The 25,544-nt window shown below is 43.6% G+C and overlaps 1 long non-coding RNA gene across 1 annotated transcript; it reads left to right on the top strand.

Moving 5' to 3' along the window:
* Positions 1–8,575: 8,575 nt before the first annotated feature.
* On the top strand, positions 8,576–25,121 carry LOC143810014 (uncharacterized). The gene is made up of 3 exons (XR_013222598.1): positions 8,576–8,751; positions 19,130–19,173; positions 23,741–25,121. It is a non-coding gene; the product is annotated as an uncharacterized LOC143810014 (long non-coding RNA).
* Positions 25,122–25,544: the final 423 nt, after the last annotated feature.

The following is a 25,544-nucleotide window of genomic DNA, read 5'->3' on the forward strand; positions in this document are numbered from 1 at the left end:
GAACCTACAGTCAGACACTTTCACCTTTTAGGTCAGCCAGGAAGAAAGGCCTTTCACACGTAGAGGCGTCCTGTCTACCATCAACAGTCTGTACGATCCATTGGGTGTGCTATCTACAGAAATACAAAGCCAAGACTGTACGTATTTGCAGATGCTTCTGTCAAAGCGATTGCCACTGTTGCCTACCTCAAAACTCAAGAAAAAACACATGGCTAACAAGCCAAGAAGGACGACCAAAACAGTCCATGTACGTATAAAAGTGAAAATATTTTATTAATAAATAATAAGGACAAACAGTAATCAGACCAAGAAATGGCATGCAATACAAGTAACCAAAAATGACGACGGTAAAAAACGACAGGTGTGCACACATGCCGGAACCACTCAAAAATGAGGAAATAATACAGATTAATCTCCCCGTCAAAATATGGCGGTGTAGGAGAAAGTGCCTAAAGAGATATACAAATCGCTCACAAAGTGAATAGTGCTCTGAGAAGCGGAGCAACCTCACAAATCAACAAATGAAATAGCATGTGCAATGATAGCTATACCTTATTATGAGCGGCAGCAGAATAGGGGTTCCTGGGATGTGCGTACACACCCCAACGCACGTTTCGGATGTTATCCTTCCTCAGGGGGCATAACGGATGGTGTCCCTGGCTGGTTTAAATAGTGATAGGCGGCGGAAACACGAGTCCCCCGAAACCTGAAGTGGCTAGGTTGCCATAGTGACCATGATGCCTCTCATAAAATGCCGAAAAAAATGAACCATTATGACAAATAAGGCCAATCAGTATAACGCGCTACCCATACCGTACCACGAGCAGGGGAATAGCACGGAAAACCGTGCGTCACACCGCCAGTGGCACGGTGGGTATAGAATGCAAAAGAAAAGGGGGGTGGGTTAAACCGCGCATGCGCAAGTAAGCGCATAAATCAAGAAGCGCCATGGTAAGTATTGGCACTAAACAGTAACAGAAGCCGGCGGAAGTACACGTCATGAATACCGGAAAAGAAAAATCTTATTATTATTCATTATTTTTACTATTTTTGCGGTAACCGCTGTATTTCCGGTATTCACTGTCCTTGCCAGTTGTCCATGGTTGTTGGGAGGTTTTGGTCCTGGTTTGGTTCCTTCTGCCTTCTGCCAAATCAGCAAAGATAAGTGTCTGGTTTTGGTTTCTGTGGCACACATGCTGTGTGCTTAATAATTCTGTGCTATTCAGTGTTTTTTTTTTGTCCAGCTTAGATTGTGTCAGTATTTTCTCAGTCTTGTTGGATTCTCTGGAGTGGCAGATATACATTCCATGTCTTTAGTTAGATTGTGGAACTTTTTGTATTATCTGCTGTGGATATTTTTGGAAGGGTTTTAATACTGACCGCTTAGTATTCTGTCCTATCTTTCCCTATTTAGCTAGAGTGGCCTCTTTTGCTGAATCTTGTTTTCTGCCTGCGTGTGTCTTTCCTCTCCTACTCACAGTCAATATTCGTGGGGGGCTGCCTATCCTTTGGGGTTCTGCTCTGAGGCAAGGTAGTATTCCTATTTCCATCTATAGGGGTATTTAGTCCTCCGGCTGTGTCGAGGTGTCTAGGGTTTGTTAGGCACACACAACGGCTACTTCTAGTTGCGGTGTTAGTTCAGGTTTTGCGGTCAGTACAGTTTCCACCTACTCCAGAGAAAGTTCATGTGGCTCCAAAGTCACCGGATCATAACAGTACAACTGGCCCACTATGAGTTAAATGCATCTCAGAAGAAGGGAAGAAAGGTGTTGAGTCATTTTTTTTCTGCAGTTTGCTGTGCCTTTTCTTCCCTCTTTTTCTCTGGGTGGCTAAGGAGTCTTGTGTTAGCATGGATGTTCAGGAATTAGCTTCTCGTGTAGACCAGCTTGCTGCTAGGGTACTGGGAATTTCTGATTATATTGTTCAGACTCCTGTTTTAGAGCCGAAGATTCCTACTCCTGATTTGTTTTTTGGTGACAGGTCCAAATTTTTGAGTTTTAAAAACAACTGTAAACTGTTTTTTGCTTTGAGACCTCGATCCTCTGGGGATTCTATTCAGCAGGTTAAAATCGTCATTTCCCTGCTGCGTGGTGATCCACAGGATTGGGCATTTTCCCTGGAATCTGGGAATCCGGCTTTGCTTAATGTAGATTCCTTTTTTCAGGCTTTAGGACTATTATATGATGAACCTAATTCTGTGGATCAAGCGGCGAAGACCTTGTTGGCGCTATCTCAGGGTCAAGAGGCGGCAGAATTGTATTGTCAGAAATTTAGAAAATGGTCTGTGTTGACTAAATGGAATGATGATGCTTTGGCTGCAATTTTCAGAAAGGGTCTTTCTGAATCCGTTAAAGATGTTATGGTGGGGTTTCCCACACCCGTCGGTCTGAGTGATTCTATGTCTTTGGCCATTCAGATTGATCGGCGCTTGCGGGAGCGCAGAACTGTGCACGCTGTGGCGTTGTCCTCAGAGCAGAGTCCTGAGCCAATGCAGTGTGATAGGATTCTATCTAGGACAGAACGACAAGGACTCAGACGTCAGAATAGGTTGTGTTATTATTGTGGCGACGCTTCTCATGTAATTTCAGTCTGCCCTAAATGGACAAAGAGGATCGCTAGTTCATTTACAATCAGTACTGTACAACCTAAATTTCTGTTATCGGTGTCCCTGATCTGCTCATTGTCATAATTTTCTGTCTTGGCGTTTGTGGATTCAGGCGCCGCTTTGAATTTAATGGACCTTGAGTTTGCCAGGCGTTGTGGTTTCCCCTTGCAGCCCTTGCAGAACCTTATTCCTTTAAGGGGCATTGATGCTACACCTTTGGCTAAAAATAAGCCCCAGTTTTGGACACAGGTGACCATGCGCATGGCGCCAGCCCATCAGGAAGATTGTCGATTTCTGGTATTGCATAATTTACATGATGCTATCGTGTTGGGTTTTCCGTGGTTGCAGGTACATAATCCTGTGTTGGATTGGAATTCTATGTCTGTGACTAGTTGGGGTTGTCAGGGGGTTCATAATGATGTTCCTTTAATGTCCATCTCCTCTTCTTCCTCTTCTGAAATTCCAGAGTTTTTGTCTGATTTTCAGGATGTATTCGATGAGCCCAAGTCCAGTTCTCTTCCACCTAACAGGGACTGTGATTGTGCTATTGATTTGATTCCAGGCTGTAAGTTTCCTAAGGGCCGACTCTTCAACCTGTCTGTGCCGGAATATACCGCTATGCGGAGTTATGTTAAGGAGTCTTTGGAGAAAGGGCATATTCGGCCATCTTCTTCACCGATGGGAGCGGGATTTTTTTTTGTTGCTAAGAAGGATGGCTCCTTGAGACCCTGTATTGATTATCGCCTCTTGAATAAGATCACGGTCAAGTTTCAATACCCTTTACCTTTGCTTTCCGATTTGTTTGCTAGGATTAAGGGGGCTAGTTGGTTTACGAAGATTGACCTTCGGGGGGCGTATAATCTTGTTCGTATTAAGCAGGGTGATGAATGGAAAACTGCGTTCAATACGCCCGAAGGCCATTTTGAATACCTTGTGATGCCGTTCGGGCTCACTAATGCTCCATCTGTTTTTCAATCTTTCATGCATGATATCTTCCGGACTTATATTGATAAATTCTTGATTGTATATTTGGACGATATTTTGATTTTTTCTGATGATTGGGAGTCTCATGTGGAACAGGTCAGGATGGTATTTCAGATCCTTCGTGACAATGCTTTGTTTGTGAAGGGGTCTAAGTGTCTCTTTGGGGTGCAGAAGGTTTTTTTGGGGTTTTATTTTTTCTCCTTCATCTATTGAGATGGATCCGGTTAAGGTTCAGGCCATTCATGATTGGATTCAACCCACGTCCGTAAAGAGCCTTCAGAAATTTTTGGGTTTTGCAAATTTTTATCGCCGTTTCATTGCTAACTTTTCCAGCGTGGTTAAACCCTTGACCGATTTGACGAAAAAAGGCGCGGATGTGGCGAATTGGTCCTCTGCGGCTGTTTCTGCCTTTCAGGAGCTTAAATGTCGATTTACTTCTGCTCCGGTGTTACGCCAACCGGATGTTTCCCTTCCGTTTCAGGTTGAGATTGACGCTTCTGAGATTGGCGCAGGGGCCGTTTTGTCCCAGAGGGATCATGTTGGTTCCTTGACAAAACCGTGTGCATTCTTTTCCCGTAAATTTTCGCCTGCTGAACGCAATTATGATGTTGGCAATCGGGAGTTGTTGGCTATGAAGTGGGCATTTGAGGAGTGGCGACATTGGCTTGAGGGAGCTAAGCACCGTATTGTGGTCTTGACCGATCATAAGAATTTGATTTACTTCGAGTCTGCCAAGCGGCTGAATCCTAGACAGGCTCGATGGTCCTTGTTTTTTTCCCGTTTTGATTTTGTGGTCTCGTATCTTCCGGGTTCCAAGAATATTAAGGCTGATGCTCTTTCTAGGAGTTTTTTGCCTGATTCTCCTGAGGTCCTTGAACCGGTCGGCATTCTGAAAGAAGGGGTGGTTCTTTCTGCTATTTCCCCTGATTTACGACTGGTTCTTCAGGAATTTCAGGCTGACAGACCTGATCGTTGTCCAGTGGGGAAACTGTTTGTTCCTGACAGATGGACTAGTAGAGTGATTTCTGAGGTTCACTGTTCTGTGTTGGCTGGTTATCCTGGTATTTTTGGTACCAGAGACTTGGTTGGTAGGTCCTTTTGGTGGCCTTCTTTATCACGTGATGTGCGTTCTTTTGTGCAGTCCTGTGGGACTTGTGCGCGGGCCAAGCCTTGTTGTTCCCGTGCTAGTGGGTTGCTTTTGCCATTGCCGGTCCCTGAGAGGCCCTGGACGCATATTTCTATGGATTTTATTTCTGATCTTCCGGTTTCCCAGAGGATGTCGGTTATCTGGGTTGTTTGTGACCGGTTTTCTAAGATGGTTCATTTGGTGCCTTTGCCTAAATTGCATTCCTCTTCAGATTTAGTTTCGTTGCTTTTTCAGCATGTGGTTCGTTTGCATGGTATTCCGGAGAATATTGTGTCTGACAGAGGTTCCCAGTTTGTTTCTAGGTTTTGGCGGGCCTTTTGTGCTAGGCTGGGCATTGATTTATCTTTTTCCTCTGCATTTCATCCTCAGACAAATGGCCAAACTGAGCGAACTAATCAGACCTTGGAGACTTATTTGAGATGCTTTGTGTCTGCTGATCAGGATGATTGGGTGGCCTTTTTGCCATTGGCCGAGTTTGCCCTTAATAATCGGGCTAGTTCGGCTACTTTGGTTTCGCCTTTTTTTTGTAATTTTGGTTTTCATCCTCGTTTTTCTTCTGGGCAGGTTGAGCCTTCTGACTGTCCTGGTGTGGATTCAGTGGTTGACAGGTTGCAGCAGATTTGGGCTCAGGTGGTGGACAATTTGGTGTTGTCTCAGGAGGAGGCTCAACGTTTTGCGTCGGTGTGTTGGTTCCCGGCTTCAGGTTGGGGATCTGGTCTGGTTGTCTTCCTGTCATGTTCCTATGAAGGTTTCTTCTCCTAAGTTTAAGCCTCGATTTATTGGTCCTTATAGGATTTCTGGGATTATTAATCCGGTGTCTTTTCGATTGGCGCTTCCAGCCTCTTTTGCTATCCATAATGTCTTCCATAAATCTTTATTGCGGAAATATGTGGTACCCGTTGTTCCCTCTGTTAATCCTCCGGCCCCTGTGTTGGTTGATGGGGAGTTGGAGTATGTGGTTCAGAAGATTTTGGATTCTCGTTTTTCGAGGCGGAGGCTTCAGTATCTTGTCAAATGGAAGGGTTATGGCCAGGAGGATAATTCTTGGGTTTTTGCCTCTGATGTCCATGCTGCTGATTTGGTTCATGCTTTTCATCTGGCTCGTCCTGATCGGCCTGGGGGCTCTGGTGAGGGTTCGGTGACCCCTCCTCAAGGGGGGGGTACTGTTGTGAATTCTGCTTTTGGGCTCCCTCCGGTGGTTGTAGGTGGTAATGCAGTTGTCCCTGAGTTGCAGTCCTGGTCAGGTGTATCTGCTGATTGCAGTTCTGACTGGGGTATTTAGGCGTGCAGGATTCATTAGTCCTTGCCAGTTGTCCATGGTTGTTGGGAGGTTTTGGTCCTGGTTTGGTTCCTTCTGCCTTCTGCCAAATCAGCAAAGATAAGTGTCTGGTTTTGGTTTCTGTGGCACACATGCTGTGTGCTTAATAATTCTGTGCTATTCAGTGTTTTTTTTTGTCCAGCTTAGATTGTGTCAGTATTTTCTCAGTCTTGTTGGATTCTCTGGAGTGGCAGATATACATTCCATGTCTTTAGTTAGATTGTGGAACTTTTTGTATTATCTGCTGTGGATATTTTTGGAAGGGTTTTAATACTGACCGCTTAGTATTCTGTCCTATCTTTCCCTATTTAGCTAGAGTGGCCTCTTTTGCTGAATCCTGTTTTCTGCCTGCGTGTGTCTTTCCTCTCCTACTCACAGTCAATATTCGTGGGGGCTGCCTATCCTTTGGGGTTCTGCTCTGAGGCAAGGTAGTATTCCTATTTCCATCTATACGGGTATTTAGTCCTCCGGCTGTGTCGAGGTGTCTAGGGTTTGTTAGGCACACCCCACGGCTACTTCTAGTTGCGGTGTTAGTTCAGGTTTTGCGGTCAGTACAGTTTCCACCTACTCCAGAGAAAGTTCATGCGGCTCCAAAGTCACCGGATCATAACAGCTCCCCTACAAACAGTATAATGGGCCCACGGCTCCACTACACACAGTATAATGGGCACACGGCTCTCCTATACACAGTATAATGGGCCCACAACTCTCCTATACACAGTATAATGAGCCCACAGCTCTCCTATACACAGTATAATGGGTCAAGAGCTCCCCTACACACAGTAAAATGGGCCCACGGCTCTCCTATACACAGTATAATGGGCCCACAGCTCTCCTATACACAGTATAATGAGCCCACAGCTCCCCTATACACATTATAATGGGCCAAGAGCTCCCCTATACACAGTATAATGGGCCCACAGCTCTCCTATACACAGTATAATGGGCCCACAGCTCTCCTATACACAGTATAATGAGCCCACAGCTCCCCTATACACAGTATAATGGGCCCACAGCTCCCCTATACACAGTATGAGCCCACAGCTCCCCTATAAACAGTATAATGGGCCCACAGCTCTCCTATATACAGTATAATGGGCCAAGAGCTACCCTATACACAGTATGATAGGTCCACAGCTCCCCTATACACAGCATGATGGGCCAACAGTCCCAACATTTTAAAGACCCCCACAGTGGTCACCACACTAGCTTCCACACTGTATGAAAGCTCCCCATAATAGTCTCCATACTTTGAGAGCCCCACACTTTGAGGGCCCCCCAAAATAGTCCCCACACTGTATGATGGGCCCCACATTAGGCCGCATACTGTATGAGGGCTCCTCACAGTATTCCCCAAAATCGTATAATGGCACCGACATTAGCTTCCACACTGTATAATGGCCCCACACTTGCTCTTACAATGTATGACGGCCACCAACACTGTATAATGCCCCCCTAGAAACACCAATAAAAAATATCATGTACTCACCTAATCCAGGATCGCGACGAGTCCACCTGGTGGACCAACGCATTGATGCCGGGATTCTGACATCATGTGCGTGCGTCGGTGGCTCAGTCACTGCATCATCCTGCCATTCTGTAGACCACAAGCTTAAAGCGACCTGTGGTCTACAGAACGGAGAGTGGTACTGCGGGGAGATCATGTCTCCTTGCTCTACCGCAGGGCTCCGTAGTGCTGCGGCAACATGTGCCATCGCTTCTTCACCAGTGCCATATGATGAAGAACATGGTGGTACCATGCTGCATTTTATTTTGTCTTTTTAACAGTACCATGAGGATCAGATATGACATAATAGTGGTTTTTAGTGCACAAATAATAGAACTAAATTATAGTACCTTACAGAGCATATATATTTGTTATACCTTGAATATATTGTGACGTGCCCCACTCTGGACTTCCTAATTTTCCTTCTTCAAGGCCCTCAACCACTTGAAGGTTAAATTTTAATCGTCCTGTTTGGTTACATCATATGAGATCATCACTGTTCGAAAGGCTTATCAATATATGGAAGGTTTATATACACAGTGATCAGTCCCCAAAAGTTTATCCAAGACATAGCCCTATTGAATGGAAAGGGGCCCAGCAGCAATACTACAGCTGCTGTTGACGACGAGGTGGCGCTGTGTTTGGAATAAAGCAGCCATGTTTTTCTACTCCTGCATGTGTCTATGTGTTAACGGAATTTCTTTTATTCTTTTTTTTCTTGGCTCCTCGTGAGCGGTGCTTGAGAACTTCTACTTCAATGTTTTTATGTAAAGCAGACTGTGTTAATGGTTCATAAATGATTCATGGAACAGAGACACAAAGTTTGAAAATGTTAAAATGATGAGTAACGGATTGATTGATCTTTTTAGTCACCACACTGAACACCAGCTGTAGTTTATATGTGTAATACATGACAAAGGAATCTTTTCGTTAATTTGTATTAAAATTTTAAATTAAAGTTTTAATAACACATTTTATGTTATTTATTATTTTTTATGCAGCATCCAGCTTGTTCACCACCGCTCAATCCAGAAATCAACAAAAGAGCTCCGAGACATGTCTAAACACAGAGAAATTGCCTGGCCCCTGTCCACACTTCCAGTTTTCCATCCAGGGACAGGGGAAATGGTTCCCCCTCTGCATGCGGACACGTACGATAACACCAACATGCCCCTGATGCAGACGCAACAGTGAGTATCTTGAAAAAGAGAACTCTACACAATATCTACATGTGAAGGATGTAACTCGCAAATTCTAGATGCTACTGAGCCGTGTTATTCCAGGATGTAAGTGTCTATGTGGTGGGAAAATTCTTATTATTCGTTTTTGTTCTTTTTTTTGTTCCGTGTGGGTGGTGCTTAGATGGGATTTATTTACATACGCAATATTGATGTTCTATTTAAAGTCCAGCAACCTGATGATATAATGGCCAATAAATCCTAGTGGTCCAGCTAAGTCTACTGACCAAATGGTATAGGAATTTAATAGTTCTGAAGAACAGAGACAACAAGTATAGATGGTAGATAACTATGAAGGTGAATTAAAAAAAATTAATTAGCACCTAATATTTTATTCAGAAGTGGACATTATTTAGTTTTCTTTGGAAAAGGAGGATGCATTGATGCTCTTTCAAGAAGGTGTATTTCCAAGTCTAGTGATCTGCTGTTACAACGGCCAATATATCCTGGTGGTTCTGTGGTAGAGAGAAAAGTCCCTACTGACCTATTGGCATAGGAATTTAGTTAGTTTTGGGCAATGCCAACTGGTATTTATGGTGGCTTATTATAATGATGGATTTAAAAATGAAAGATTAGCTATTTCTAATGGGTGGACATTATTTAGCTCCGCATGGGCGGGAGCTTTGATAAGAATGCATTTGGAATACTCAAGATTGAGTTACCGTATCTGTTGAAGTCTACTAGGGCCACAGTATATGACTATAAATGTGGTATAGTCTCTTTTATTATGAAATAATACCTATAAATTAGCATTTGGAGCTAGATATAGGTGTCTTTTGAAATCTAGTGATCTGGTGATATAGCTGCCACTAAATTCAAGGGTAGAGAAATAAGTCGTGACTATAGTATGGTTTTTTTTTGTTTGTGCAGTGTCAACTATTATGGATAGTACCGGAGTATAAAAAATGTATTAAATAAGTTAAAGAAGTTGTCCACTACAATATTTTTTTTTTTTTTTCATAAATCTTGCTATTATGTGCCACTGAAAACATCCACTGTCTTTATTTTAGCAATATTACCTTTTATCATGCTGTAGTTGCACATCTTCAGTGCTGGATCCAGCTCTCATGGGGTTAATCGACAACTTCCTTTCTCCTGAGTTATTGTGCTCTAATACTACAAGTTCCATGATGCATTGCACTGCCACTAAGCACGAACCTACCACACCCACTCCAAAACACACCCCAACCCCTCCCTCCTCTCCCCCCTCTAGCTTCAAAAAGATTTGTGATGTCATTTCTGTCCAACCTCCTCTTTTACATTTGTCCAACCCACACTCCATTACACACAGATAGATAGATGATAGATAGATAGATAGATAGATAGATAGATAGATAGATAGGTATGGGATTGATAGAAGATACATCCAGAGATATATCTATATCTATTTCCATAGATATGTCCATATCCATGTTTCTAAACCCCTTCACCCCTGGAGCTTTTTTCGTTTATCGCTCCCCTTCTTTGCAGAGCCATAATTTTTCCGTCAATATGGCCATGTGAGGGCTTATTTTTTGCGGGACAAGTTCTACTTTTGAACGACACCATTGGTTTTACCATGTCGTGTAACAGAAAATGTGAAAAAAAGTCAAAGTGCAATGAAATTGCAAAAAAAGTGCAATCCGACACTTGTTTTTTGCTTGGCTTTTTTGCTAGGTTCACTAAATGCTAAGGCTTTGTGCACACGTTGCGGATTTGATTGCAGATCCGCAGGGTTTTTTGCTGCACAGAATTGCATCAAATCCGCAGTGTAGTGCACAACCAATGTAAGTCTATGGGAGCCGCAGACTTGTTGTGCACATGCTGCGGAAAAAGCCGCACCAAAACGCAGCTTTTTTTTTTCTGCAGCATGTCACTTCTTTTGTGCCTAACTGCAGCATTTCTGCACCCTTAGACTTTCATTGAGTCAGGCACATCCGCAGCAAAACCGCAGATGTAAAAAAGATCTGCAGTTTAGATGCGGATGTGGGTCCGAGAAACGCTGCAGTTCAAGAGGAGGGAAGTGTGTGGGCGGTGACTGTGTGCGTGTATGTGTGTGCTGGGTCTGCGGGCTGTTCGGATGTGTGCGGCGCTGTGCAGGACTGTTCAGGTGTGTGCGGGGTCTGTGGGCTGTTCGGATGTGTGCGGGACTGTTTGGATGTGTGGGGGACTGTTTGGGTGTGTGCGGGACTGTTCAGGTGTGTGCGACGCTGTGCGGGACTGTTCGGGTGTGTTTGGGACTGTTCGGGTGTGTGCGGGGATCATCCAATGGGACTACAAGTACGCAGCATCCAATCTGCAGCTAATTCGGATGTAATCTGGACAGTGGACACGCACCCTACACTATCCATACATCTATCAATAGATATATCTATCCACATATATCTATAGATAGATATAGGAATAGATAGATGTATGCATCTATAGATCTATCTATATGTATCTCTGTCTATCCATTTCATCTATCATCTATATGTCTATCTGTGTGTGTAATGGAGTGTGGGTTGGACAAATGTAAAAGAGGAGGTTGGACAGAAATGACATCACAAATCTTTTTTTTTGTTCAATAATACATCTTTATTTAGCTTTCAAAAACGCATACAAAAACGCACAAAAAAAATTTAAAAATGCATCAAAAGCGCAAAAACTGCACCAAAAAAATTTAAAAATGCATCAAAAGCGCGCAAAAACTGCATCAAAACCGCACCAAATACTGCATCAAATCTTCACCAAAAACTGCATAAAAAAGCATCAAAAACCTGAATCAAAACCACGCAAAAAAACCGCACCAAATACTGCAGGAAAAACAAACAAAACCGCGCAAAAAAACCCGCATCAAAGCCGCGCAAAAACATGAAAAAACCGTGAAAAAAATGCATCCAAAACGCAGCTGCCTTTTCTGCAAGGAGATGCAGATTTTGTGCAGACAATTCTGCACCCAAATCTGCATCGTGTGCATACAGCATAAAACGGACCTGCCATTATGATTTTCCAGGTCATTACGAGTTCATAGACACCAAACACTTCTAGGTTATTTTTTATCCAAGTGGTAAAAAAAATTTCAAAACTTTGCTAAAAAGAAATAAAATAATTGCGCCATTTTCCGATACCCGTAGCGTCTATATATTCTGAGATATCGGATCGGGTGAAGGCTAATTTTTTGCATGCCGAGCTGACGTTTTTAATGATACCACTTTTGTGCAGGTACGTTCTTTTGATCGCCCATTATTGCATTATAATGCAATGTCGCGGCGACCAAAAAAACATAATTTTGGCTTTTGATTTTTTTTCTCGCTATGCCGTTTAGCGATCAAGTACATTTTTTTTGTTGTATTGAAAACAGCTGACATGTTGCGGCTTTGGAGTGGGCTCACCGCCGAAGCCCACCTCAAAGCGTGGGGATACTGCCAGCTGACGTACTATTCCGTCAGCTGGCAGAAAGGGGTTAATGAACAATATGTTTCAGTTAAAAAATAAAATAAAATGGCGTGGGCTCCCGCAAAATTTTCTGCGCCAGAGGGGGAAAGCCGACGGCCGGGGGACAATATTTGTAGCCTGCTATGAATATCAGCCCGCAGCTGTTTGCGTAGGCTTTACTGGCTATTAAAATAGGGGGACCCCCCAAAAAAAAATTACGTGGGGTCCCCATATATTTCATAGCCAGATAGGCTATGCAGACTGCTGCGGGCTGATATTCATAGCCTAGATAGGGGCCATGGATATTGCCCCCCGCTACAAATACCAGTCCACAGCAGCCCCAGAAATGGCGCATCTGTAAGATGCGCCAATTCCGGCACTTAGCCCCTCTCTTCCCACTCCCGTGTAGCGGTGGGATATGGGGTAATAAGGGGTTAATGTCACCTTGCTATTGTAAGGTGACATTAAGCCGGGTTAATAACGGAGAGGCGTCAATAAGACACCTCTCCGTTATTAATCCAATAGTAATAAATGGTTAATAAAAAACACACACATTAGGAAAAAAAGTATTTTATTATTCTTCATTTAACCATACTTACCATACTTCAGCGCCTGCAAAAAACGTTAAATAATAAACCGTATACTACCTGTCCGCCGTAGTCCAGTTAATAACGAGTGTCCCACGACGATCTCCCCTATAGAACAATGACATCGGGTGATGTCACTGCTCTATAGGACCTTCAGTGACACACTGACAGGAGGCAATGGCTCCTGCAGTGCATCACTGAGAGGTTACTATAGTTCACTGGTCTCACTTTATGGCAAAAAGCTGCGTGGGAACTTATTCACACAGCAATGCCAAAAGTGAGACCAGGGACTATTTTCTCACAGGGGCGTAGGAATACATTGTGAGGAATTCACTGTGGAAGGATACCTTCCATCATTGTAGTCCTGGAGCCCCTGGAGAGCAGTCGCATGTGCTGATGCTCCTGCTCTCCACGGGAGATCGTCGTGGGACACTCGTTTTTATTGGATTTCTGCGGATCAGGGAGTATATTGTTTGTTTATTATTTTAATATTTTTTATAGGTGACACTGGCTTCGGGGAACAAAGTGACAAGTGATGGTGAGTATGTAATCTATGTTATATGTACTGTATGTCTGTATGTATGTTGTATGTATGTACTGTATGTATGTACTGTATGTGGCATGTCACATGATGTCACATGCTGCATGTCATCGCATGGTGAATGTCGTCGCATGCTGCATGTTGTCGCATGTTGTCACATGTCGCATGGTGCATGTCGCATGCTGCATGTCACATGGTGCATGTCGTCGCATGTTGCATGTTTCATGTCACATGGTGCATGTCGTCGCATGTCACATGGTGTATGCCGTCGCATGTCACATGTCGCATGGTGTATTGTTGTGAATTCCGTTCTTGGGCTCCATCCTGTGGTCATGAATGGTATTTTTGGGAGTTCTGCTCTTGGGCTCCCTCTGGTGGTTTCAAGTGGAACTTAGCAGCTGCTTTCACTAATCGGTGCCCTGGCCTTGTTATTTAACTGGGCTTTAGGCTGTAGTTGATGCCAGCTGTCAATGTTCCTTCCTGTGGATTCAGTCCTTTCCTGGAAGTTCTCTGTTGGCCAGTCCATTTCAGCTTAAGATAAGTTCTGCTAGTTTTTGGGTGTTTCCCTGCCTATGACATTTTGGTCAGTTTAAGTTATGTCTCTTTTGTCCAGCTTGTCATCATGAAATATTCCGGCTAGTTGGAAGCTCTGGGGTTGCAGGTTTGCCCCTCCACACCGTGAGTCGGTGTGGAGATTATTTTTGTAAACTCTGCGTGGACATTTAGTTTTTATACTGACCGCACAGTAGCCTTTTCTTTCTCTGTCTATTTAGATAGTTGTGGCCTCCTTTGCTAAAATCTAGTTTAATTTCTGAGTTTGTCATTTCCCTCTTCACTCACCGTCAATATTTGTGGGGGGCTATCTTTCCTTTGGGGGTTTCTCTGAGGCGAGATAGTTTTCCGTTTCCATCTTCAGGGGTAGCTAGTTCTTAGGCTGTGAAGATGCGTCTAGGCAGAGATAGGAACGTTCCACGGCTATTTCTAGTGTTGGTGTTAGGAGTAGGGATTGCGGTCAGTAAAGTTACCACCTCCTCAGAGCTAGTACATTATTTGTTTACTCACTAGGTCATTTCAGTGCTGCTCCGTAATCACTAAGTCATATTGGTGATTACTGTCTGTAGAGCTGCCACCTCCTCTGAGCTTGTCCATGATTGGTTTTACCCACCAGGTCATCTCAGTACCACTCCGTAACCACCAGGTCATAACAGTATATGCCGTCGCATGCTGCATGTCGTCGAATGTCACCGCATGTCACATGTCGCAATGTGCATGTTGCATGATGTCACATGTTGCATGTCGTCGCATGTCATTGCATGGTGCATGTTGTCGCATGGTGCATGTCGCATGTTGTGACATGTCGCATGTGCATGTCGCATGTGCATGTCGCATGGTGCATGTCGTCGCATTCTGCATGTCGTCGCATGGTGCATGTCGCATGCTGCATGTCACATGGTGCATGCGCCGTAGCATGGTGCATGTTTCATGTCGCATGTCGTCACATGTCGCATGGTGCATGCGCCGTCGCATGTTTCATGCCATCGCATGCTGCATGTCGTCGCATGCTGCATGTCGTCGAATGCCGCATGATGTTGCATGTCGTCGCATGGCGCATGTCGTCACATGTCGTCGCATGCTGCATGTTGTGTCGCATGGTGCATGTCAGATGGTGCATGTCGTCGCATGTCGCCGCATGGTACATGTCGCATGCTGCATGTTGTCACATGTCGTAGCATGTTGCATGTCTCATGTTGCATGTCCTGTATGTGTGTTCTATGTATGTACTGTATATGTGTTTTTTTTGTTTTTTACATTCAACACATTAGCCGGATGATGGGACTACTACTGTCCCATCATTGGCTAATGTGTCACTCACTGTCACTGTAGCAGGCAGAGCCCGATGGGATTTGTAGTCCCATCGGACGATGCCTGCACACAGAGACGCCGCCACCGCACAGCCCCGCAGACCCCCGCACACTCCAGCACCTTCGGCACAGACCTTCACCGCGCAGACCCCCGCCGTTGCACCGGCCGCCGCCACGGCACCGGCCGCAGACGCACCGGCCGCGGCACCGGTCGCCACCGCCGACACACCGGCCGCCGCTGCACCAGCCGCCAATGCACCGGCCGCACATCTCGGCACATGAGCGCAGCCGGCCAGCAGATCCCAGCACAGCCCCGCCCGCCCCCAGCACAACCCCGCAGGCAGCACACAGCCCCGCCCACAGCTCAGTTACTCTTGAGTGACTGCTGCCTGTGGAGCCTTGGTCACGCCTGTTGCTGACGTCACGTCAATTTCCAGAGTCTGGAAATTGACGTGACATCGGCGGAAATTAGAGGTGGCTGCAGCCTGGGGGTCACGTGACCCGGACTCAGCCACTGCCATAGCGCCGCTCACAGGCGAAAACGGCAACAGAAGGTATTTACACAATTCATTAGGGGCCCCGGGGGGATACATTGGGGGGTTAACTGAAAGTAGTGGACAACCCCTTTAATAAGCATTGAATATTTTATGAAAGAGGCATTATTTAGTTCCTCATGGGTGGTGTTTGCATAAGAAGGATGCATTGAGATGCTCTAAATTGAAGTGTAATAAGACCAGAGTATGTGGCTATACAGGTGATATAACCACTTTTATTGTGGAATAATATACAGTACAGACCAAAAGTTTGGACACACCTTCTCATTTAAAGATTTTTCTGTATTTTCATGACTATGAAAATTGTACATTCACACTGAAGGCATCAAAACTGTGAAATAACACATGGAGAATTATATACTTATAATTCTTTAAGTATAAGTACTTATAATTATATACAACAAAAAAGGGTGAAAACACTGAAATTATGTCTTATATTCTAGGTTCTTCAAAGTAGCCACCTTTTGCTTTGATGACTGCTTTGCACACTCTTGGCATTCTCTTGATGAGCTTCAAGAGGTAGTCACCGGAAATGGTTTTCACTTCACTGGTGTGCCCTGTCAGGTTTAATAAGTGGGATTTCTTGCCTTATAAATGGGGTTGGGACCATCAGTTGTGTTGTGCAGAAGTCTGGTGGATACACAGCTTATAGTCCTACTGAATAAACTGTTAGAATTTGTATTATGGCAAGAAAAAAGCAGCTAAGGCTGGTTTCACATTTGCGATTTTTGCCGCTGCGTTTTAGCGCAAAACAACGCATGCGTTTTTTTTCTATATTTAACATTAAAAACGCATGCGTTTTTTGTATGCGTTTTGCCGCGTTTGACGACGCATGCGTCTTTTTCTATGCTTGCATTTGATTGCAGAAATGCAACATGTAGTAATTTCTAGAGGCTTTTTTTGTGGCAAAAAACGTATTGCTGTCTATGTAAACGCATGCGTTTTTAAGCACATGCGTTTGTTTGCGTTTAAAACACATGCGTTTTTATAGAAAAAAACAAGAATACACACTGATAAGCCACCCCCCACCATCAAGGTGATAAAGGGATCCAAACCCTAACCCTACCCCTACCCCTAACCCTAGGGATCCTAACCCTAACCCTACCCCTAACCCTAGAGATCCTAACCCTAACCCTACCCCTAACCCTACCCCTAACCCTAGGGATCCTAACCCTAACCCTACCCCTAACCCTAGGGATCCTAACCCTAACCCTACCCCTAACACTAACCCTAACCCTACCCTAACCCTACTCTTAACCCTAGGCATCCTAACCCTAACCCTACCCCTAACCCAACCCCTAACCCTAGGGATCCTAACCCTAACCCTACCCCTAACCCTAACCCTAGCTATTTCTATTTATAGTGGGTTTTCTTGTTGATTTTGATGATTGGCAGCTGTCACACACTTCTCAGCATGCGTTTCAAAAACACAAATGCAGGAAAAAACGCATGTAAACGTGGCAAAACGCCACGTTTTTTTTACAGCATGCAAAAACGCATGCGTCTAAAAAACGCAGCGTTTGCACGCGTATACATGCGTTTTTTCACCACCTGCGTTTGCGTTTAAAACGCTGCGTTTTTAAACGCAAATGTGAAACTAGCCTAAGTAAAGAAAAACGAGTGGCCATCATTACTTTAAGAAATGAAGGTCAGTCAGTCAGTCTGAAAAATTGGGCAAACTTTGAAAGTGTCTCCAAGTGCAGTGGCAAAAACCATCAAGCGCTACAAAGAAACTGGCACATGAGGACCGCCCCAGGAAAGGAAGACCAAGAGTCACCTCTGCTTCTGAGGATAAGTTTATCCGAATCACCAGCCTCAGAAATCGCAGGCTAACAGCAGCTCAGATTAGAGACCAGGTCAATGTCACACAGAGTTCTAGCAGCAGACACATCTCTACAACAACTGTTAAGAGGAGACTTTGTGCAGCAGGCCTTCATGGTAAAATAGCTCCTAGAAAACCACTGCTAAGGACAGGCAACAAGCAGAAGAGACTTTTTTGGGCTAAAGAACACAAGGAATGGACATTAGACCAGTGGAAATCTGTGCTTTGGTCTGATGAGTCCAAATTTGAGATCTTTGGTTCCAACCACCATGTCTTTGTGCGACGCAGAAAAGGTGAACGGATGGACTCTACATGCCTGGTTCCCACCGTGAAGCATGGAGGAGGAGGTGTGATGGTGTGGGGGTGCTTTGCTGGTGACACTGTTAGGGATTTTTTCAAAATTTAAGGCATACTGAACCAGTATGGCTACCACAGCATCTTACAGCGGCATGTTACTCCATCCGGTTTGCATTTCGTTGGACCATCATTTATTTTTCAACAGGACAATTACCACAAACACACCGCCAGGCTGTTTAAGGGCTATTTGACCAAGAAGGAGAGTGATGGGGTGCTACGCCAGATGACCTGGCCTCCACAGTCACCAGAACTGAACCCACTCGAGATGGTTGGGGGTGAGCTGGACTGTAGAGTGAAGGAAAAAGGGCCAACAAGTGCTAAGCATCTCTGGGAACTGCTTCAAGATTGTTGGAAGACCATTTCCTGTGACTACCTCTTGAAGCTCATCAAGAGAATGCCAAGAGTGTGCAAAGCAGTCATCAAAGCAAAAGGTGGCTACTGTGAAGAACCTAGAATATAAGACATAATTTCAGTTGTTTCACACTTTCTTGTTAAGTATATAATTCCACATGTGTTAATTCATAGTTTTGATGCCTTCAGTGTGAATGTACAATTTTCATAGTCATGAAAATACAGAAAAATCTTTAAATGAGGTGTGTCCAAACTTTTGGTCTGTACTGTATATAAATTATCATTTAGATCTAGATGTAGGTGTCTTTTGAAGTCTAGTGATCTGTTGTTATAGTGGCCAATAAATCTTGGTGGTCATGGTGTAATTAAATAAGTCAATAATCATGTAATGGTATAGGAGTTTTGTGTTTCTTTTGTGCAGTGTCAAACTAGTATGGATAGTACCCAAGTATAACAATGTAACAAATAAGTTAATGAGCATTGAATATTTTATTCAAGGGACATTATTTAGTTCCTCGTGGGCGGTGTTTGCATAAGGAGGATGCATTGAGATACTCTAGTTTGAGGTCTAGTGATCTGGTGGTATGGTGTCTAATAAATCCTAGTGGTCCCAGGGTAGAGAACTAGGTGCTTAAATATCTCATGGTACTGGAATTTGGTATTTTGTTTGTGTAGTGCCAACTATTATGGATTGTGCCTGAATATGAAAATGTATTAAATAAATAAGTCAGCTTTGAATATTTATTCAGGGGTGAACATTTACTTAAAGTGCTGCTCAAAGGGCCATACATTGGTGGCCACATGTAACTAGTCAAGAACGTCTTCTTATGTGTTACTCAATCTTCTTCATTGTTTCCTAGGATTTTACCGCATCAGACTCAAGTACCTCAACAGCAAAATGCAGGTCAGTAGAGACAAGCTTACAGATCATCAGGTATATGGTAATATGAAACATCTGGTGGTAATGCCAAACATTTCACAGCTTGCTGACTGATGGCCACAGGTCTGGCTTCAGTAGACCATCCTAGAGGCAGCTTGTTGGCGTTGTACAGATTTGCCCGCTTCTCCCGCAAGGACAGATTCAACACATCATCACAACAGGCTGCAAAACATACCACAACCCCTGGGTGGCTGTATAGACACTTAATGCATAAACCTCTCCTGACAGAGTATCACAAAATCATCTTGAGACAGTCATTTTGAGATATGCCAAGCTAAGAGGAACGTAGAGGAAGGACACGTGTAGTAATTTATATTTAAATGGCGACCATATAATGGATGGTCGAGCTACGACCACCATTATGTATCATCACTCTGCCTTGACTCCTAGAGGGGTCACTTTTTTATTTTCTACATGTCCTAATATTCATGAGAAAAACCTAAGGATCATTTGAAATGTTCACTCAGCCAACAGCTTTGGTGGTTTGTAAGCAAACCCTTCATACTGATCTTTATACCCTTTATATATTGTGATTTGCCAATTAAAGATATTTAGGAAATTTATTATGACATTGCCTATACCTAACAAATAAAGTAGCATTCTGTAAAGCTATTGCATGTAAACATGAAATAAATGAAAACTGAATTGCATTACTGCAATAGAAAATAGGAAAATATGAAGATACTTACATAATTTGGCCAATTCATACTTGTCCGGCAGCCAACAAAAAGGCGACCTACATTGCTGGGGACCTAACCTAAGCTGGTTCCTCTGCTGTGATTTAAAAAAGCCATAGGCTGAGTGTTGGAGCGCTCAATTAGAGAGCCTATATATAAATGACAAAAGACTGACTGTCACTTCTAAACAGAACACTGGTCTGAACAGGTTCATAGTAAGAGTAGCCATCTCCATACATAACGAACAAATAAAGTTGTGTAAAGTTATATATAGAGATGGCTACTCTTACTGTGCACCTGTTCACACCTGAACTCTGTTTGGAAGTGACAGTCAGTCTATTGTTATTTATATATAGGCTCTCTGACCGAGCGCTCCACCACTCAGCCTCTGGGGGTTTAATCACAGCAGAATACTACCTACCTATATAAATGTAGGAGAGGATTCACATTAGGTAGGTTCCCAGCATAAGAAGGTCGCCTTGTTGTTGGCTGCTTGACATGCAAAAATTGGACAAATTATGATCTAAAAATCTTTCTTTTTTTCCTATTTTCTTCAGCAGTAATGCAATTCAAATTTCATATATTTGATGTTTACATGCTTTAGCGTTACAGAGTGCGACATTACCTATAGGTTTTTTTCTGTTCCCGGAGATCCAATTTAAAGGGTATATCTGAGACAAAAAACTAAAAAATGTACCTAAGAACTAACAAGCAGGCCACTCGCCTGCCTGTGGTGCCCGGCGCCATTCTTCTCCGGCACAGAGCGGTAACAGACCACTCCTGCCGGGGCTTCAGCTGCCTCTGTTGACGCGACAAGGTCATTCAGCCAGCTCCCCAGTTAGGCAACGGGATCCGGCTGTCAATCAGAATGTCATCAGAAGTCCTGCCCTGTTGACAGAAAGGAGCGGAAAAGAAGCCTCCGATCTGTATACGTGACGTCAGCAGAGGCTTCTGAATCCCCGGCAGGAGCGGTCTGTGACCACTTTGTGACGGGGAAGAGCGGTGCTGTGCACAACAGGCAGGTAAGTTGCAATTACCTGCTTGTTTGTGCTTAGGTACTTTTTTTTTTGTAATGTCCCGGATATCTAAATTTCTCATTATACAAACGCATTACATTATCCTGGAATGTTAGTAAAACTCTCAACAGGCTGCAATGCACATCACAACCACTGGGTGGCCACATATTAACACATATAACAAACAACTCCCAGCAGAATATCACAAAGTCAGATTTTTTTTTCAAAGTTGTTCAGGTCACGTCACTCATCTCAGCATATGTTGAGCCAAGAGGAAAAATAAGAAAAAGACATATCTGTATATTATGGAGAGCCACGCCAGTTTTCTACTTCGATTCTAGAACCCACATACAGTGGGTGCGGAAAGTATTCAGACCCCTTTACATTTTTCTCTCTTTGTTTCATTGCAGCCATTTGGTAAATTCAAAAAAGTTCATTTTTTCTCCTTAATGTACAATCTGCACCCCATCTTGACTGAAAAAAAACAGAAATGTAGACATTTTTGCAAATTTATTAAAACAGAAAAACTGAAATATCACATGGTCATAAGTATTCAGACCCTTTGCTCAGTATTGAGTAGAAGCACCCTTTTGAGCTAGTACAGCCATGAGTCTTCTTGGGAATGATGCAACAAGTTTTTCACCCCTGGATTTGGGGATCCTCTGCCATTCTTCCTTGCAGATCCTCTCCAGTTCCGTCAGGTTGGATGGTGAACGTTGGTGGACAGCCATTTTCAGGTCTCTCCAGAGATGTTCAATTGGGTTTAGGTCAGGGCTCTGGCTGGGCCAGTCAAGAATGGTCACAGAGTTGTTCTGAAGCCACTACTTTGTTATTTTAGCTGTGTGCTTAGGGTCATTGTTTTGTTGGAAGTCGAACCTTCGGCCAAGTCTGAGGTCCAGAGCACTCTGGAAGAGGTTTTCATCCAGGATATCTCTGTAGTTGGCCGCATTCATGTTTCCTTCAATGACAACCAGTCGTCCTTTCCCTGCAGCTGAAAAACACCCCCATAGCATGATACTGCTACCACCATGCTTCACTGTTGGGATTGTATTGGTCAGGTGATGAGCAGTGCCTGGTTTTCTCCACACATACCACTTAGAATTATCACCAAAAATGTCTATCTTCATCTCATCAGACCAGAGAATCTTATTTCTCATAGACTGGGAGTTCTTCATGTGTTTTTTAGCAAACTCTATGCAGACTTTCATATGTCTTGCACTGAAGAGAGGCTTCCGTCGGGCCACTCTGCCATAAAGGCCCAACTGGTGGAGGACTGCAGTGATAGTTGACTTTGCTGAACTTTCTCCCATCTCCCTACTGCATCTCTGGAGCTCAGCCAGTGTTCTTGTAGTTTTTCTTTACCTCTCTCACCAAGGCTCTTTTCCTATGAATTGCTCAGTTTGGCCAGGTCTAGGAAGACTTCTGGTGGCCCCAAACGTTTTCTATTTAAGGATTATGGAGGCCACTGTGCTCTTAGGAACCTTGAGTACTGCAGAAATTCTTTTGTAACCTTGGCCAGATCTGTGCCTTGCCACAATTCTGTCTCTGAGCTCCTTGGCCAGTTCCTTTGACCTCATGATTCTCATTTGGTCTGACATGCACTGTGAGCTGTGAGGTCTCATATAGACAGGTGTGTGCCTTTCCAATTCAAGTCCTATCAGTTTAATTAAACACAGCTGGACTCCAATGAAGGAGTAGAACCATCTCAAGGAGGATCACAAGGAAATGGACAGCATGTGACTTAAATATGGGTGTCTGAGCAAAGGGTCTGAATACTTATGATCATGTGATATTTCAGTTTTTCTATTTAATTAAATTTGCAAAAATTTCTACATTTCTTTTTTTTCTGTCAAGATGGGGTGCAGAGTGTACATTAATGAGAAAAAAATGAACTTTTTTGAATTTACCAAATAGCTGCAATGAAACAAAGAGTGAAAAATTTAAAGGGGTCTGAATACTTTCTGTACCCACTGTACATGTCATGCAGTAAACGTGCTGGGAATGTGTAAAGATTTGGGGGATTTATTCCATTCTTCCTCTTTATTGCTGCTTCCGGGATCCAGGAGAATTTCGGATGACCACTTTTCATTCAGAGATTTGAGGTAAGTATAACAGATATTCCGTGTAATTTACATCTGCAAGACATAAGCTCCGAGCTATAATCTGCCGTAGTACGGATGTTTCCAAAAACCTGCTCTCTTGTCGATGAGATTACTGAATTTTGTCAGATCACATTGCTATCAGGTCTACAAAATTTAAAGGGATGTTGCATGAAAAGTCACCAAACTGCAGAATGAAGGAGGCTGATCTGCAATATGAGGCTGGAGAAAAAAATTTGCCTTAATTTAGGTATCTTCACTGATGTAAATGATAGGGAATCTGATGGACATTTTTTTTACCTAATTGCATGCACTTGGGGGCTAAAATTTCCTAAAACTTTTATTCAATTTAAAACTTGTCTAAATATATATACTTAGACAGCGTAATTCTAAGTTCTGTTATTCTAATTTTTGCCTATTTTTTTTTTTTTAAATATTGTGTAATTATTGGGGTCTCCAGTATACTACATGGTCCCTTATAGGGTTAACATCTCATATTATATCCTGTGGCTAAAATTTGTGTCTTAGAGCAGCTTTGAGGATGGATTAATCAACCACAGAAATGAATGAGAACGTTAGTTGGACATGATCACCTAATTTTGAAAAGAATGGGTATTATGTAGTTCCGCGTGGGCGGAGCCTGGATAAGGAATCATTGAGCTGTTATTGGACGTGTACTAGTATGTGGTGATGTAACCTCTTTTATTCTGGAATAATATGCATAAATTACTATTTACAGGTCAATGGTATACCTGAGGAGCGGAAACTCACCGACGCCATAAATTTATAAAACAGAAACAGAAAGGACAAAAGCATCTTCAGTTTATCTCCAGATTTACAGCTTTTTATTCCAGTAACCTGCACGACGCCGCAGACTCCTCCGTCTACAGGATTATATTTAACTCCAGAACTATTTGCTTTTTTACTTTGACTTTTTATATGGATTTCTTTTTTTAATGTTACTGTAATACCTGAGCCAGGTCTTGGAACAATCAATAATATCAGAACAACTGGCAGAGCTAGAGCAAGGGCAATGGTTGAGCAAGGGCAATGGTAAAAGAACTGGCAGTGCTAGAGCAAAGGCAATGGTAGAGCAAGGGCAATGGTAAAAGAACTGGCAGTGCTAGAGCAAAGGCAATGGTAGAGGGAACTGTGTTCCCGCAAACCGCAGTACTAGTACGGCGGTACGATCGCGCGGTCTCACTGTGAGTGCCGCGGCGGTTGCATGGAGGTGTCAGCTGTATGTGACAGCTGACACCCCGCAGCAATGCCCACAATCGGCGCTAGCGCCAATCGTGGGCATTTAACCCCTCTGATGCTGCTGTCAGTTGTGACAGCGGCATAGAGAACAATCGCGCAGAGAGGGGGCTCCCTGCACTCTCCCACCGGAACAACGCGATGCGATCGCGTTGTTCCGGTGGTCTTCATGGAGACCCCGGATCCAAAAAAGCTGTGGGGTCCTTCCAGGTCCTTCACTGAGGTGGCTTGTCGGCGCCTGCTGTGAGCAGGCGACCGCAAGCCTCCCACACTGCCTGTCAGATTGCTGATCTGACACAGTGCTATGCAAATTGTTAGAGCAGCGATCTGACTTTATATAGTAATGTCCCAACCTGGGACAATGTTATAAAGGTAAAAAAAAAAAATTAGAATGTCTAAAAAAAAAATAATCCCCAAATAAAGAAAAAAATAAATAAATAAATATTTTTCCAATAAATCCATTTATTTATGTAAATAAAAAAACAATAAAAGTACACATATTTGGTATCGCCGCATCTATAAAACTATCCCACTAGTTAACACGTTCAGTGAACACCTTAAAAAAAAACAAGGCAAAAAACAATGCTTTATCATCATACTGCCAAACAAAAAGTTCAATAAAACGAGATCAAAATGATGGATATAAATAAACATAGTACCGCTGAAAACGTCATCTTGTCCCGCAAAAAAAAGCCGCTCAGAATAAAGCGATGCAAAAACAACTATTTTTTATATAAAATAGTTTTTATTGTTAAAGGCCGGTTTCACACTTGCGTTTGGAGCAGCTGCGGAGGGCTGTGGACTTCCTCCGTGAAGCCCGCCCTCCGCCGCTAGCTCCACCTACTTCTGCATGCGGCCGGCATGCGGCCTGTGTACCTATATTTAACATTAGGTACGCAGGTCGTGCGGCTGTATGCGGAGGCTGCCGCATGCGTCGTTTTGACGTTGCGGATAAAAAAAAAAATGCTACAGGCTGCGTCCTACGCTGGTCGCCGCAGCGTCAAAACGACGCATGCGGCAGCCTCCGCATAGAGCCGCACGACCTGCGTACCTAATGTTAAATATAGGTACACAGGTAAGGTACATGGATAATTTCATGGTCAACGACCCTGTGGCTGCAAAACAAGCCTAAAACATCCCCTCTCCACCACTGAGCTGACAGATGGTACAAGGTGTTTGGGCTGATATACGGTTTGGTTTCTCTAAAATGTGGCTCAGGGTATTATGGCCAAACATCTCCACTTTAGCCTTGTCTGATTCAGAAGTCTTGTGGGTTTGCTCATTTG

This window comes from Ranitomeya variabilis, chromosome 2 (assembly GCF_051348905.1).
Source record: "Ranitomeya variabilis isolate aRanVar5 chromosome 2, aRanVar5.hap1, whole genome shotgun sequence".
Classification (NCBI taxonomy): domain Eukaryota; kingdom Metazoa; phylum Chordata; class Amphibia; order Anura; family Dendrobatidae; genus Ranitomeya; species Ranitomeya variabilis.